Raw genomic sequence first — 16,543 nt, 5'->3', positions numbered from 1 at the left:
AGTTTCACCAGCCAGAAAGGGCACACTGCCTGTAATACACCTGAAACAGGGAGTGATGCTGTGACAGGTTGCTTCCATAGAGAGGAGGAGTGGACTTTCACAGCAGTCCCATAGAGAACTCCTATAAACTTCAAGGTGGGTAGTTTTTATTACATCATGACATAATGAAATGACCTGAAATTACCTTCTAGTGATATCATCTTATGATTATGTCTTTAAATCATAAATTTAGGCTATCTTCTGCCTAAATCAATCTATGCTTAACAATACATCAGGCAGGAAAGGGTAGCTTCTACATAACCCCTAAATTTACTGGTTGGATCTATTCCTTTACCCAAGAGTGCAGAAAATGAGACAGGAAAATACGGTTTAATCATAACACAAAACTGATGCAGAATGATAGAAATCTTTATCCGCATCTGGCACTGAACCTGAAGAAGATAGTTGCATCTTTTTACATTCTGGTTTGGCTGTCTCTAGTACAGCAATAGTTAATTCGCATGGTTGCAGTGAATCTTGATGAGTACAAGGCACTTAGAAGTCCTTGGATGAAAGACATCATATAAATGTTATTCAACAGCACTTGCATTATTGGTAGCTCAGCATTCACGAGTCATAAAACAAAGACTTGGTTGCTGTCAGTTCCGATCAATCTGCTAGACAAAATATAGTTTGGATAAGCCTAGAAAGCAAAGCAGTAAAAACATAAAGAAAAAAAATTATTTCTAAAACTGAGCACTGTATATTTTATTACCAAACTCATGGATGGAAATAGTATCTGACTTTATTAACTGATCACCTGTGAAAATTATTCCCGTTGAGTATCTTTTATAATCATAAAAAGTACCCTTACTATTCCTACTAATTGACTCCTAGCAGCAGTATCTGCAAAGAGATCAAAGAATGAGCTGGCAGTGGAAGTGGAATGGCTACATCTAATATTTGGACACATTCTTTTATTTTAGGAAAGATGGATAAGAAAATTGGCAATATACTCTATCTGAACCTATGTCAAAAAAAGCACCATCCACCTAGCATAACTGATCCAGAAATTACAGTAGGAAACAAACCTAAAGATGAGATTAAGTAATAACTTTGTGCATCAGTGTCATGGTGATGTGGCATCATACAGTGTTAGGCATGAGAAATGTTCCTTATCTTTGTACAGACTACCCTGTCAACAGTGTCACAGACAGATGAGGATTTCACACTCTTTGGTTTTGCTTTTAGCATAGAATGAGCATACATACATAGAACTTTATTACAGATATGGGCAGAGGAGAATGGAAGGGTTTTAATGTCATAGTTGTTTCTCTTACCACACTGCTTTTCCCATTGAAGATAGCAGAGCTAACATATCATAAGGCTCAAACTGACTGGAGAGGGGAAAGAGAGAGAGACTCCTGCTTTCCATTCATAAATGAAAAAGAGAAAGATCTGCTTTCCATTCATAAATGGTTTGTGCTAAAAGGACTGAAAGTACCATAAATTAATATCATTTAGTATTCATTCAGACTAGTTAATTGGATATGTTATACATAAATTATGATCAAAAAGTTAGATGAGCTTCAAGAGGTTAGCCACCTACACGTCAGAAAGATTTGTGCCTAGTGTCTTACATTTAAAAATTTTGAAGATAAAACCCAATACATTATGGGCTGCTAACCATAAAACGGAGTAGCAAAGTATTCTAAATCTGCAGCATATTTGTTCATTCATTTCATTTTCACTCCTCCTTAGTAGCTTTGTTCCCATAGTGATGTCTAAATGGTAGGCACTAAAACTCCAGATTCTGTAAGTCACAACCCAAGCCTATGGTGAGACAAGACCAGTCATGCCCAAACCCATTCTCTCGCCCATTTCTGTAGTCGCTGAAGGAAAGAAATCCAGCCAACAGACCAGAAAGACCACAATGACTGGGAAACTAAGATTGTAGACAAACCTCTACCACTCAGTTTGGATGATGCCTATATCTATTCAGTGCATGAAGGTTGCAAAAGGCACAAACAACAATCTTGGAAGCAGTACTGAAGTATCATCCACACACTTCATGTGGGTCCCCTTTCTGAGAACAGCTCTGAACTTCTTGATAAGTAAACCTCCCACTGACGCATATGGGATTTGGAGCAAGAGGACTATACTCAAGTCATTGCTGGAGTGCTGCAATTAACAGGCTCCTACGTCCTCTGCTCCTATATCTGACACAGCAAGATCGCACGGTAAGGAATACGCACTGAATGCCATAAATACAGAGACACTAAGAAAAGGACATAGATGAGCATCCTCTATCCCTGCCTGCATACATCAGGCTGAAGGGATGCATGTTTTTTTCTTGAACATGCTCTGCAATTATCACTAAATAGGTTAATGCAATCATTCATGGTTCAGGGTATTCATTTCCATGAACTGAAAGTAAGCAGTTCACCCTGACTTCTGACTCCATCTGATGAATTACCTTGTCTGCAGTGCCTGATCTATAAATAAACACAACATCTGTTGGAATGCTAGGCCTAAAGTCTGGCTGAATGAATCACTCTCTGGAAATTCCCAAAGCTACTAAGGCTCTTTCCACTGCTTCTGCCCTTTCCCCTCCCTGCCATGACGTATATCCATCCTCTTTCCCATCTAGTGGGAATAATTTTAGTATTGTTGTTTTCTTCTTTTTGGTTTCTTCAAAGGCATACCTTCAATTAGGTCATCTGAGAGGGCTAGTGGTGGTGGTGAGAGCTATTGCTCTGTATTCTAAAGCATGGAAAGTTCAGTTACTGCTTCCTTAAAAAGATTATTAATATCGGATTTCTAACACCTATGTTTGGTAAGAGCATTAATAAATTAAAAAGAGTTGTTAGTAATTTGTGCTCAGTTCTTTGGCAGCAGTAAAGAAAATAAAAACAGATTTGGCTGGCTATCCTTGTCTTGTTAGGCTTTGCTTTCTGATACCTCTTTTTTCCAGTACTCTGCAGATTAAATAGGAAGACTCTCACAAATTGAGAAGACAACAACTGGGTTTTCACAGGGATTGCAGTTTGTCTCTTGCAAGCTCACATTCTCCTCAGTAAGACATGGGACTTAATCAGATTAAATGTCTGTGTTTATAGATGGAAGAATTGCAACCAGAAAGTGCCTGATCCCAAATGTCAACTTTCATCAGACACTGTAGCATCATATTTTGACAGAAATATTTCTGGTTTAAGATCATCATCAAAATCCCAGGTCTACTACAAACAGCAAAAGAAATTTTATGAAATAATACCATTTGGTATTTAAAAAAAAAAAAAAAATTGACTAGCCTTAAAATTAGCATCAGAATTATGTATGGTTTTAATATTAACCTGAAAATTTTAAAGGGACAGCATCCATCAGATAGTCATGCAAACATCATATAGTCACTTTTATAATCTATCATAAATCAGAGCAGACCCTTTGATGAGGAATTACTTCAGTTAAAGATTCAAGGGGGAAAAGAGACTTATTCAGCCACTTTGATGCTTTATTGAACAAGTGCAGCCTTAAAGTGCAGCCCAGCTACCCAGGTAGTATAAATTCATTCCTTCTCTTTCTTTCTGAAAAAACAGAAAATATGACATTTCAAAAAACACATTTAACCTTCTATTGCTTTTGATATAGGAAATAGAAGACAAAGTTATCTTCATTGTTGGGTTATGTCATGCTGTATTTTTACTGATTTTTGTGTGATATGATCTATAATTTTCCCATCTCATCAGGCCAACCCATTCTTCAGAAACAGCGCGCTCTCTGAGGTTTCTAACATCCATAGCCACTTGTGCTGATCCAAAAAACCAGATAGATTAATTCTGCATACGAGTTAATATGCTAGAATTCTCTCATGATCAGCAACAGCAGCTACAGTTGCTCACTACAGCAGAGAACGTGGAGGCGGAGACAAGAGTTGAAAAAAAGCATTAGCAAACAAATAATGGTAGTGGATAATATGGGATTCAGAATCCCAGTACCATCTTCTTGGGCTGACCATGCTCTCTTATATTACAGGTAGAAGACTGTATTTCCTCATTACACATTTTGGGGAAGGTAAGTGAAATATCTTACAACTTGAAAACGTCCGAGTTCCACTACATCAAAAAAGTTCTGTATTTCCATACTAACACACACATTTAAAATAAGTTGTCTTCATTGAACATTCATTGCACCCAATCCCAGTTTTTCAGTCAACCTATGTTGTGGGGTAACATATTTATAATTAAGTTGGCTTGGATGTTCCTGTGAAAGTAGAAAACTCATGAAAATTAGTTGAAAATTCAATTAGCAAAACTTACTTTTTAGTATTTTTCCCCAATTATTTTCTTCTTACTTTCATTAATAGGGTCCAAGTGTAGATTACAAATAATGAAAAATGTCAAAAAACTATAACACTATCCAGGTTTCTATCAAAGTATAATACAAGAACTAATTTCCTCATTAGGAATTTTAAATTGTGTGCACATTTTTCCCCTCTTTACTGTGGAACTTAGTATGTAACTTTGACATACAGTCCACAGACCTATTCCAACTGTTAAACTTTAAAAAAGCTAATGAGGGAAGAATTATTTATGGCTTAGCCTTTGGCAGTAGGAATTCTAGACAATTTTTATATCAAGCTTTATAACTTTAGAAGTTAAAAAGAAAAACCAACCAAAAACCAGAAAGAAATCCCTAAAGCCAAAAGGAATTAAAAAGAAAAGTGGAGATCTTTTTCTGTGAAAGCACTGGAATTTATGTTTCTTTCGGTCATCTTTGTCATTTTAACAGCAGCTCTTGTACTTTACATTGAAGGCTTTTGATGCACTTTACCAACCATAATGAATACAACTTAGTATTTCTGTGAAGCAGTAAGATAGTGTAGTCAAAATTAGGATGAGAAAATGAGACAAATACACAGAAAGGATTTATGACCCAGTTGTCAAAAATACTGAGCCACTGAATCAGACTGCATGTAACTTTTAAATCACCTAAAAGCAAGTGGTTTGACCAGCTCAGTGACCCTAATTATACCATAGAAGAAAGACCTCCCCAGGAAGCTGTGATGCTGTCTATTTTAGTACCTACTGCTGTAATAAAAGGGGATACTGCCCCATTTAAGAAGATAATTCCACACATTTAGTTTCTTGAAAACATTTTTATATATATATACATATATACATTCTATTATCATTCTAGCTATTGTAAATCAGTGCAACATTGACTCAGGAGGAAAAATTAATTGGTTATACCTGTGATGCTCATACAGCAGAACACAGGACTATGACTATATCTATCAGTCAGACAATGCAAAAGAGTCAAAGCTATTTTTGCATTTATTTACCTCCTTCCTATGCATTGTAGGTTTTTAGAGGCATTGTGTGGTGTGACAACAAGGAGTTGCATGATAAAGTGTATGTCAATAAACTCTGCTTCCTTTCAACCACTTGAAAGGCACAAATAGAGCATATGCTCTGCCCCCTGTATTTTAAGAACTTGGGGACGTGCTGCTGCTCGTCTTGTTCTTATGCTGTAAAGAGCCACAGACACTGAAAATTCTCTGTGCATGAAAATAAGTTATTTCTTTCTCCACTAATGATTGTTTAGCTGAAAGCTGAAGAGAAATGAAATGTAGTAAGATTCAGTTTCTGACAGTCTTTATTAATTCACTTTCTCCCTTGTGTTCCAAAAAGACAGTATGTTTATCACTGCGAAGATTTTAACAGGGTAGGTGGTAATCCCTACTGGACAACCTGATTCTAAAATAGCAAAGCATCTCTTTATTTCATGCTACTTATGCTGGACTGATTTAGCCTATTCATGGGCTTATGCACTAAGTTTAATCCTCAGATTTCTCAAAACAAACAGTCCATAATAATCACATGCAATGCTGTGTGTTTGGGATTTTTTTCCCTCAGTGCAACTGAAGAGATTTTTTTTCCCCCAAGTGCAACGTGTTCTGATACTAAAAAGATTAGACTCTGAAAACATCAACTTGTAGTTTCAAGAGGATCATCCTGCACATTCCTTCAAGGAAAGAGATAAGGCAAGAAATATAATAATATCAAAAGGTGACAAATCCATGTTAAACTGATGATCTTCTGCCAGCTGTATGAACTATCAGCATCTCCAGACAGGGGGACATGACAGTGGAGCAGCCAGTAGCAGTGGAGAGGAAGCACTGTTGAAGGACTGCCTTGTCTGGACAGAATTCATACAGGAAGTCAACAATTTATTCACAGTCCTTAAAACTTCAAAAGCTCTTTTCTTACATCACAAGTAATATCTAAAAGGTTTTTCTTGTGCATTGATGGATCCCATAATTCTGGAATTTCTGACTCTCAGATACTTGATCTTGTTTCTTCAGATTATAGGGATGGAACACCTCTCCTGAGAGAGCTGGGGATCTTCAGCCTGGAGAAGAGAAGGCTCTGGGGAGACCTTAGTGCAGTTTTCCAGTACTTAGCCTATAAGAAAATGGGGACACACTTTCTAGCAGGACCTGTTGTGATAGGACAGGCAGCAATGGTTTATAAGATAAAAGAGGGTATATTTAGACTAGATTTAAGGAATAGATTTCTTATGAGGGTGGTGAAACACTGGCACAGGTTGCCCAGAGAGGTGGTAGATGCCCCATCCCTGGAAACGTTCAAGGTCAGGTTGAATGGTGCTCTGAGCAACCTGATCTAGTTGAAGATGTCCCTGCTCATTGCAGGGGGGTTGGACTAGATGACCTTTAAAGGTCCCTTCCAACTCAAACTATTCTATCATTCTATGATCTTGTTTACTTTTGAAACAGCCCAACACTTTCTAGGGTCACAAAGTATTGTTCTTATAAATAAGACAAATGTGAATAAAACAAGAAGGATTTGTTCACTGGAATCTGTGTGGCTATATTGGAGAGAAGTAGGGACTGACTTCGATGTCAGTAGAAGGTGTTTGTTTTCTCTACACATTGAAAAGCTGAAGCTAAAGTTGTGTCTTACAGGCAGCAATCCATTCCACAATTTCATCAGGGGAGAGCATTTGACTAGGATATGCATGTTAAATTGGCTTCAGCTGGCAGTCACTTTAACCACTTGGCAAACAATAAGAATTGAGAGGCATCACTGGTATTTCCTTCCTAAAAGTCTTCCTATATTCCATCAAAACTTGACTACATGACATCCAGATATCATTAACTACCTGGAGAGTATCCGTAACTGTTCAGCTTGGTCCTTGTTGTGGGCTGCAAAACCCAGCAGAAATGCTGCCCAAAATATTTAGCCTCACATTGTTATAACAAATACTATATGGAGTTGTATCAGCATTCACTTGAGCACCAACTTCTACAGAAGGTCTAGTCACACCTTTGACTTGTACAACATAGCTATACCTAAAAAGAATATTACTAGAAGTTGAATAATATTTTCAGGTTTTCAGATGTTAAGTCAAGCTCAGACTTGTGATGTGTGGTATCAAAACATCTGAAGGACTCTTTCCAGCACAGCATTTTTATGTGCAAAAATTATAATTAGAAAAATAACCCATCAATCACACTAAAATATGCAGTCCCAACTGGCATTTTTTTCTGTTTATGACCTTCCATTATATCTTAGCCAATATGTTTGCTTTGGACAGACTTATTCCTCTAAGGTAAAGAAGAGCAGAAATGATGGCTGCAACTTACTGTCAGAGATCTAATTAATCCTGCTAAAATGAAGAGTGAATTCACAAGTATTCTTTTGAGAAAAAAGTACTAGGGTATATATTGAGACATTTACCTCCACATATACAATTTTTTTCTGATCCTCTCAATGTTATTGCACAGTGCTGTGAGTATTTTAATTTCTGAAGCATTGAGGGCCTTTCATTCCAATTCTGTAACCTGCCTTTTACCTGTAACATTTCACCTGTACATCCTGACCCGCCATGGTAGTGCCTTTACACTAGTATCCCATGTGTTCTTATCCTCATTGCCAGCCTTTCACTGGTGGATTCTGAAATACTTTTATCTGTGTTGATTCAGGTTTCTTGTGGAAAGTCCTACTGATATTTAAACTGACCTTTTCTCCTTCCATCTCCCCATCTTCCCCTTACAGCTTTTATTTTTTTTAACTGTAGAGCCTTATAGATAGCAGGTAAGAGTCATTTACATATCTACTATTACCCAATAACACAAATTTGCAAAGCTTTACTACCAAATGAAAGCCTTCTTACTTTGTGAACTGATGGCATTTCTCTCCACATTTAAATGGCATTTCTCTCCACATTTAAAACTGTCTATTCAGTACAGTATGTTCATGAGACCTTACTCACTTTTTAATATACTTCAAAGGAAAATTTTCTCTATGTAGAATTAGCAAGCCTTCTCAGGAGGGAGAGAAATTGTTAAGAGCTTTTAAACTTAGAAAGACTGGAAAACAAGAAAACTCAAAAACTTGAAAGGACTGGTGGTTAACAAACCCAAGACATAATGCTCCAATAGTTAAAATCCTTCTGACATATGGTTCCTAAATCCAGTACTCTCCTAAGTAGCAATTTAGTCTTGCATTTCTCTGTCACTATTTTGCATCATTCAGAGGCAATATCGATCACAGGGTCAGAGAGATTGTAATCAGTGAAAAAAAATAGGAGTTACAAACAGATTTGGGTCAGAAAGATGAGGCTGGAACACTCTGGAGGGAGCAGAACCATACCTTGTGCGTTTTCCTTTTCCAGTTATTCTTAAAGTCCCAGACATTTAGAAACTTAGTGATATAGGACAAGTATCAGTTCAGCAGTTCTCGAAGCAGCTTTACCCCTACCTTATTGCCCCAGCAGATAGAACTAGATAGCTTATTCTATGAAATGCAACGGTGTACACAAATAATGTAGCTACATGAAGCTTACTCCCTGAAAGATAGGTGACTGCTGCCAACAGATATAACTGTCAGTCTTAAAGTGCATTCGGGAAAAAATCTATATTGCACACAGATGGGAGCTGAAGTTCTGTGGTTCTGCTGAGGTTCAGATCACATCTTTTAAAAGCAGTCCAAATGGTTTTCATTTTGTTTTTTTCTTTTTAGCAATTTTTTTACTCAAAAAACTGAACCAGACTTCCAACCAGCACAGAGTCAAGAAATATGGTCTTTATATTCTCCGTGTGCCTTTGTAGTGCCCTTCATGATCTGAGATTACAGGTACATTAGGATCTTATATTTCTTAACAGAAAGAAGGTCTATTAAATAAATAAAATACACAATCTCTGGCTCAGGAAAACCCTGACTCACAAATCTCAGAAGTCTGAGTGAGTATGCATGGGAAGTATGTTTGCACAATGTTGTACGGTTCTATTGTTACCTTAAAGTCCACTGTCACAGACAGAATGCTGTCTGTGGCAGAGGAACTTTCATTCTGACCTGGTAAGGTCTTTCTTAGGTGTCTGCAATTTGCTAGATTTCCTGGCAATATATTTCTACGGTAGACATTTCTTCATAGTATTAGAAACAGAATGGGAAAAAAACCCACCATCTGTCCAAAGAACTTACAATTTGAGAAGACAAGATAAAAAAATTGCAACTGAGAGTTAAAGCAACTCTCTAAAGACCATGGAACATGTCAGCAAAAAAAGCTGGCAAGAGGTCTTAAATTCCCAAACTGAAATCAAAACCATAAAACTCTACCATAAAATCAACATTTATAAAATGACAGAATCCTGTAACCCAAATTTAAGAGATAACATGCTATTCTAATCTGAAAACTGATTTTAAAATGGAATTTTAGAGTGCCATAGCTGTATTAATGTACTTATGATTCTCAATTCAAATGTGTTTCAACGTTTATTTCAATTACGATTCTTTGCTCTGTGTTTGTCAAATTTGTGCAACTGAGCATTGACCTTGGCTATACAGCTGGAAGTTCACTAATCTTTCTTTGTTGGTGCTTGAGCCACGCAACTTGAATAGCAGTAACTGCTGCAATTTCTATAATAGCAGGTGCCCCAAATTACTAAAAAAAATCAATAAAATACATTATTGGTGTATTTAACATTTTTTATCTGTATTTCAGATACCTAAGAATCCCCCCAAAAAGCTCCATAGATTTAGTAAAGCTATCCAATCCATATTTGCGAATAGAGTATCAGGCCATTAGAAAAAAAAGTAATATCAATGACAGAGGAAACAATTCCAGTTTTGTGGTATCCAGCCACCAAGCATGGTGAAAAAATAGGATTTGCTTAGTAAAAGCTACAGTGAATTTATGAAGGAAGTTCTTCCTGACTGACACTCTGGAGTTCTTCCAAATCATTACAGTACACAGTGAAAATGCAATTAACATTGTCCATAGTACTTAGCTATCTGAAAACCTTTTAGGAAAGTCCTTCATCATAAGTGATTAGATAATATAAAAAATCATAGAAGTTAAGCAAACAAAATCAAGAGAAGGAAAACAGTCTTATGTTCACTTGTAAATATTAATTCATTTGATAAAAATAGGAAAGCCCAAGGATTAATTTTGATAATTAATCTGGAATATTCAGAAAAATTCTTCTACTGCCTCTATGAAATGGGAAGCAGAGAGGAACAAATAGTGATATTTTTCCAAGCATAATTGTAACTCTGCCTATTTATGCCACTTTATTCATGTCACCAGAAAACACCTTAGGGTCTGAACTGTGCCTCCTTCTTATTCAGTCAAGCACAAGATGGCTTCACTCACATTTTGCTTTTCAGATTTTAGATCTCATGTAGCTCCTAGTTTCCAAATACTCTAATCTATGAACTCTTTGAATACTCAGATGGAGGAGTATCTTGACAGCAACAGAGTCAAGGGGGTCAAACGGTACTCCAGATGGGTGATTCAGAGTCAAAATGCCTCTTTAACTTCTTTTTTTTGTAAACACACATAAACCCTTGCCTCTGTGCTGGGTCATAAGAGAATATCAACTAAAAGAGGAAGTGAAAACATGGGGGAATATAAAAGAGCAAGTGTGCCAAGTAAGAAAATTAAATGTTTGCATGTAAAAATCTGGGGCATGAATAAAGCATTTTTATTTTACAACAAAAACAAATATATTTTTCATTTAACTCATTCTCTCCCTCAAATTGTATTTTTGTAACTAATTATATCAGTGTCATAAAGCGCATGGTCTGTCAGAGCAATTTGCACATTCTCCATAACTGGTTTGTCTCCTGAAAACGATAAAAATAGCACAAGTATCCCACCTAAAACCAACAGGCAATGATCATTAGTTCACAACATTATTATGAGAGGCTGTCCAAAGTATCAGTAATTTCTCTGAAAAATCCATTTTCTTTAAATTTCGTATTTTAAACTACTGATTAAGCACAGTTTAGGCCTTTATGAGACATATACTAACAAGTGTTCTGATTACTCACAGAAATAGCGGTAGAAAGAAAATACCTCACAGGAAAGTGGCACAGATTTGATATCTTATTTTCCTTCTCCCACTTCAATGTCTAGGAAGTACTGTAGTAACATACTATGGCCTTAGATTTTTAGACTCTACTATCAAAACATTTTATTAAGCACAGGCTTAATGCATTGATATAAAAAAAAATTTACAACTTGCTTAAATATGAGCTTGGGAAAGTGTTTCTATAGTTTGAACCCGCAGCAATGACTAGGCAAAACCTGCTGAAGCTGGCACCACTCCGGTTCCCGAGATTGTAACAGAAGTGGCAACTTCACCTTAGCCATCTCTAATGTTATTTATGCAGCACAAATCTAATTGTTTATTTCTGCATAACATCTCCAAGATCAGCCTTTCCTCTCCATTCGTATTGCTTAAGCTGAAACCAGATGACCATTTTTCATCTTGACCTCTGCAACATCTTATTCTCTCGTCTTAAACACATGCCACTTTGATCATTTTCAATGCATTCACTTCCATACAACTAAATTAATCTTCTTGGCTGTGCCACCATGCTACAAAAAGACTGCTCTCTTTTTCAGTCTATCATAAAGTCCTGATCCAAAGAGAAGTTTTATATTGAATGTGCTTTGTAGCTTATAGTACAGTATAGCCTGTGGTCTGTATGTGCTCTTCAGTAATTTCCATCTCTATTCAAGCCAGCTGTCATCATCTATCATTCTAATTTTCTTTCAGACTCTCTCTCACTTTCTACCATCTTCTAAATAAGGGATGATTTCACTACAAAAAGAGCAAAATGACTATTGCTCCTCAAATTAATCTTTTGATGTCACCTTTCTGCTGATGCCTATCAAGCCTGAAAATCACTATCTTCAGGCTGGGCCTCTGGGAGACAAGCTTTTGCCTCTAGCCCAGATTGGGTGCCATGCCCAGCGCTGAAAGTCTGCAGGCAGATGCAGGACACTTGCTCAATATATATTAAATGGCATTTTCATGCATGCATATAAGACTCCCTCACATAAGCATTAAGTACAGTTATACAAAGGCAGTGCATGCATTGTACACCCACTATATATGACTCATCAGGCTTGTCTGTGAATGCACAGAAACAGTACTCAGGTGCCTTGGCCTGCTTAAAGTAGTTCTCAGCAGCTGTTGTGTTACTACAGCTGTTTACTGTATAAGTATTGCTCTCCTGCTCTGCTCCACTTGTTTGTTGCATCTACCTATCATCATATATTTTCATCCTATACTTCCTGGGGCATGAAATACACTGTGATTTTCAAATTTCAAATCTCCCATTTGCCATGGTATGTTACAAAGTACCAAATGCAGAATCTCAAGGTTTTCTTGCACTATGCAGTAACAATTAACAGTCTAGAAATATTTTTTAGCTACGATACATAATCACATAATGTTTTTCTCACTTTCTTAATCAAATACACTAATTCTGATGTTCTGAGGTTAGACATGTACCGCTTTTTAAGTTGGTATTTAGTCATTTGAATGAAAAAGAGCAAAAATATATATATCAGTATATCTTAGCATTCCCTGCACTTTACAATCACTTCAAAACATAAGGAAGAGGTTCTGGGCTTTATGCCAGCTGAAACAATTGGCCTTAAATCTCATAAAGCGAAGAAGTGCGCATCATTAGTTTTTGAAGCATTTGTTCACTGCTGACAGTAGTAAAAGCAGAAATAATTAAAAAAAAAAAAAATCTATTCCGCCCTGCCTCACATAATCATGCCGGCAATTCTGTTTTCTTTATGATCACCCTTCAGCTCAATATTATTCATGAACTGGACCACTTGATAGGTAGAACTGTATTTATCTGTCATATATTTCACTGGACAAGTAAAATAGTAAAATAAGCATTCTGAGCACAGAGTAAATAGCTTCAGTTAGCTGAAGAAAGAGAAAACTGCTATTCTAGCATGGATCAAATATGGTCAAAGTTTTACTGGTGATTTTCCATACAAACAGATTGATAATGTACAATCAAGTTATGCTACATGAATACCATCTGCACACTTAGCAAGATTTCCTCATATTTCTCCTTCATTTTCTTTGTTCTAAAGTAGGCACATGTGTGACCCTGTATTGACATGGAGAGAGGAGTAAGGGACACTTGCGACCTTGCTCCTTTTGCTCTCTTGGAAGCAAAATGGTTGAGGGTCCCAAGGGCACAGAAGAAAATGAAGTGCCATTAATCATCTTCAGGGTATCACTCATAGTACTCAATTATTGTACTGTATCAAGACTGTATTATGGACAAAGTTTTCATCTGTTCCTAATGGTGACTTTCTGGGGTGGTAGCCACAATTATTTGAGCAACTCAGCAAGATAAAACAAAAATAACCCTTCCTTATCAACTTTAATTAAGAGAAATGGCTCCATCCAAGCCATATGAACAGGAAACCACATTATCACAAAAACTAAACACTTTGCTTTGGACCTCAATCCTGTAGCCATTCTAAAAGCAGACACAGGATTCCCTGGACACAGGGCTGAATTTCATTTCACAAATATTGACGGATATGTAGATCAACTCTGTGTTACTGAGACCTCATCTAATGCTGGTCTGCAGTATGTGATTTATGGATAGTTACTATGAACACAGAAGCAAACATTTTTCTTTGCTTGAAAGTAAATATTTCATTTTCCCACCACAGACCTGAAATGGAGATACGTGTCAACTAGACCTCTCCAGGTTATGTTCAATTTCCACAGTTGCTTGCTGCTTCCAGTAAAACTGTAGAAATTTAACATACAGCTTTACACCAAGATCCTTTTTAAATATAGGTAAAGATAGACTGGCATTTAAATACTATAATGTGAAATATTGGGGTAGGGTTAAAAGTTGCTAATCGGGACTCTGAAACCATTCTGCAAGGAAGAGCAAGCTCTATTTCGTTGGGTCCTCCCCCCCCAAAAAATCCCAACAGTTCAACTATATTATTAGAATAATTATACAAAAGAAATAGAAAGGCTAATGAATAGTATGCATCATCAGTTTTTTATTTTCAATTCACCTACACCATTTGACTCTCTAAAAAAATTAACTTATCTGGTTTTATTTACAGCCACCACCAACAGCATCTGTAGTATCTTCTATGATTTATTAACTCTTACTTCAATAAAATACAAGCCCATAATTCTAGAATTTCTACATGCTGTCTTTCATAATTTTTAGTTTTCACTTTTTTGTACTGAAATATTCCATCTACTTTTAGTCAATAAATATTAATTCATTTAATATTTTGCTTCTCCTATTAGTATCACTTACCCTACTTTTATATATTTTAATTAAGTTCTATTCCCATCTTTAAAGCAGCATTATAATACAACAAACTTCTGCCTGGAGGACATAAAGGAGATGAACGATGGGGAGTCAAAGGAAAACTTTTTCTAGTGGTTGTTTGAAGATCTGAGCCTGGGCCTTGAGTTGATTTCAGTAAGAGATCGGTGCCTTGCCAGCTCGCCTAGGGGGAGAGATGGTGACTGGTAACATATCACTTCTATGATAGAACAGCTTCAGTGACTTGAGTCTTGCATGAAAATGCAAAATGAAATCTCCTGCTCCTACTTCCATTTTGATCCAGTGGCCTCATTCAGAATTTTCTTCTCTGAGGTTCACATTTTGGATTGGAAAAGGGATGTTGATAGGACTAATAAGTGCAAACTGCCTATACCATTAAGTCTTTCATCATACAAATAGTTACACTCTTGAGACCTTTGAGTATTACCAAGTAGTTTCAGAGGGGTTACTAGCACACGTAAGGCTGTACACAAAAATAATGCAAGTGGTTTGTAGAATCAGTGACTAATTCACACTAATTAAAATATGACCCAGATCTGCAGTATCTAGGTCAAATGAAATAATTGCTATCAGAAGGCTATCCATTGACATGTGTAAGCTTGTAGTGTCATGGTACTGACTTGTGATATGGATACCTCTGTCATGAGCAGAAGCCACAGCATACTTGAGGTACCTGGTCAGAGCTCTAGAAAAAACTTTTCAGTAGGTTTGGCATGTTATATATAGCCATGATTTAAGGCCAGTGTAAGAAGCAAAGCTCCTGATGGGGAATCACTGCCTATAACAGAGATAAGGCATCTGAACAAAAGCATGTCCGTACAGCCCCTGCTCACTGCTCCTACTGAGCTCCTAATTCAGCAAAAGCTCTCCTTTTTTCAAGAAACAAAATCCTCCCACCACGACAAAATCAAAAGACCTAGAATCATAGAATCTTTGGGTTGGAAGGGAACTTTTAAGGTCATCTAGTTCAACCCCCCTGCAGGGACCAGGGACATCTTCAACTACAGCAGGTTGCTCAGAGCACCATCCAACTTGACCTTGAATGTTTCCAGGGATGGGGCAACCTCTCTGGGCAACCTGCACCAGTGGTTCACCACCACCCTCATTGTGAAACATTTCTTCCTTATATCTATTCTAAATCTACCTTCTTTCAGTTTAAAATCACTATTCCTTGTCCTATTGCTACAGGCCCTGCTAAAAAGTCCCCATCCTTCTTATAAGCCCCCTTTAAGTACTGGAAGGCTGCAGTCAGGTCTCCCTGGAGCCTTCTCTTCTCCAGGCTGAACAACCCCAACTCTCTCAGCCTGTCCTCATAGGAGAGGTGTTCCATCCCTCTGATCATTTTTGTGGCCCTCCTCTGGACCCGCTCCAACAGGTCCATGTCTCTCCTGTGCTGAGGGCTCCAGAGATAGACACAGTACTCCCAGTGGGGTCTCACCAGAGTGGAGTAGAGGGGCAGAATCACCTCCCTCACCCTGCTGGCCACGCTGCTCTGGATGCAGCCCAGGATACAGTTGGCCTTCTGGGCTACGAGCACACGTTGCCAGCTCATGTCCAGCTTTTCATCCACCAGTACCCCCCAAGTTCTTGTCAGCAGGGCTGCTCTCCATCCCTTCATCCCCCTGCCTGGATTGATACCGGGCATTGCTTTCGCTGGCGGTACGCTTTCTTTGACCTTCCTTTTCTGGCTGACATACCTATAGAAGGCCTTCCTATTATTCTTTGCATCCCTTGCCAAGTTCAGCTCCAACCACACCTTGGCCCTCCTGACCTCATCCCTACATAATTGGGCAGCGGCCCTATACTCGTCCCAGGATACCTGTCCATGCTTCCACTGCCTGTGCTTTTCCTTCTTGCCCTTCAGTTTGCCCATCAGGTCTCCCCTCAGC

The sequence above is a fragment of the Phaethon aethereus genome (assembly GCF_964289735.1).
Source record: "Phaethon aethereus genome assembly, chromosome: 5".
NCBI classification, from domain to species: Eukaryota; Metazoa; Chordata; class Aves; order Phaethontiformes; family Phaethontidae; genus Phaethon; species Phaethon aethereus.
The sequence above is the reverse complement of the archived record's forward strand: the minus strand, read 5'-3'. Positions refer to the sequence as shown.